The sequence below is a fragment of the Batrachochytrium dendrobatidis genome, assembly GCF_000203795.2.
Source record: "Batrachochytrium dendrobatidis JAM81 unplaced genomic scaffold BATDEscaffold_14, whole genome shotgun sequence".
Classification (NCBI taxonomy): domain Eukaryota; kingdom Fungi; phylum Chytridiomycota; class Chytridiomycetes; order Rhizophydiales; genus Batrachochytrium; species Batrachochytrium dendrobatidis.
The window spans coordinates 724,050-725,124 of NW_006281112.1; positions in this window are offsets into that span (position 1 = coordinate 724,050).

Consider the following 1,075-nt stretch of genomic DNA (forward strand, 5'->3'; position numbering starts at 1 on the left):
TTCCCTCCTGAAGTTTCCCTCAGGATAGCAGAAGCTCAGTATCAGTTTTATGAGGTAAAGCGAATGATTAGAGGCCTCGGGGAAGTAAATTCCTTGACCTATTCTCAAACTTTAAATATGTAAGACGTTGTGGTTACTTGAATGAACCGCGACAGCGAATGAGAGTTTCTAGTGGGCCATTTTTGGTAAGCAGAACTGGCGATGCGGGATGAACCGAACGTCGAGTTAAGGTGCCAGAATGCACGCTCATTTAGACACCACAAAAGGTGTTGGTTCATCTAGACAGCAGGACGGTGGCCATGGAAGTTGGAACCCGCCAAGGAGTGTGTAACAACTCACCTGCCGAATGAACTAGCCCTGAAAATGGATGGCGCTCAAGCGTGCTACCCATACTCGACCGTCGGACCAAATACAATGGTTTGACGAGTAGGAGGGCGTGGAGGTTTGTGTGGAAGCTTTGGATGTGAATCCGAGTGAAACGGCCTCTAGTGCAGATCTTGGTGGTAGTAGCAAATATTCAAAAGAGAACTTTGAAGACTGAAGTGGAGAAAGGTTCCGTGTGAACAGCAGTTGGACACGGGTCAGTCGATCCTAAAGAGTAAGGGAAACCTGGTAATGCACAGTGTGCGGACTCTAGGACCGTCGTAGACGGGACTATTGTTATTGTTGTTGTTGGGACCATTTTGTGACTGTCTTGGGACCATCTTGGGACCGTCGTAGACGGGACCGTTGAACGTCATCATTGTCATGATTGTCATTATTGTGACTATTGTGCGGTTATTGATTACCATATAGTTGTTTCATAACTGCCAGTGGTTACCACATCAAACATGGCGTACACATTACCAATGTTTTACATTAATGTCTGACAAAAATCATCACAAACTGGCTCGTGTCAATCAAGCGTTCATGGTGATGTTGAATTGTGATTGTTTGATTGTTTGATGTCGGGTGTTGATATCATTGATACGGGTTATTTTTGTTGTATTATTATATTATTGTTGTATTTTTTGTGTAATGTTGGTCATGTTTCAATCTTGGATGTGCATGTACATATCCATGTATATGAACGTGT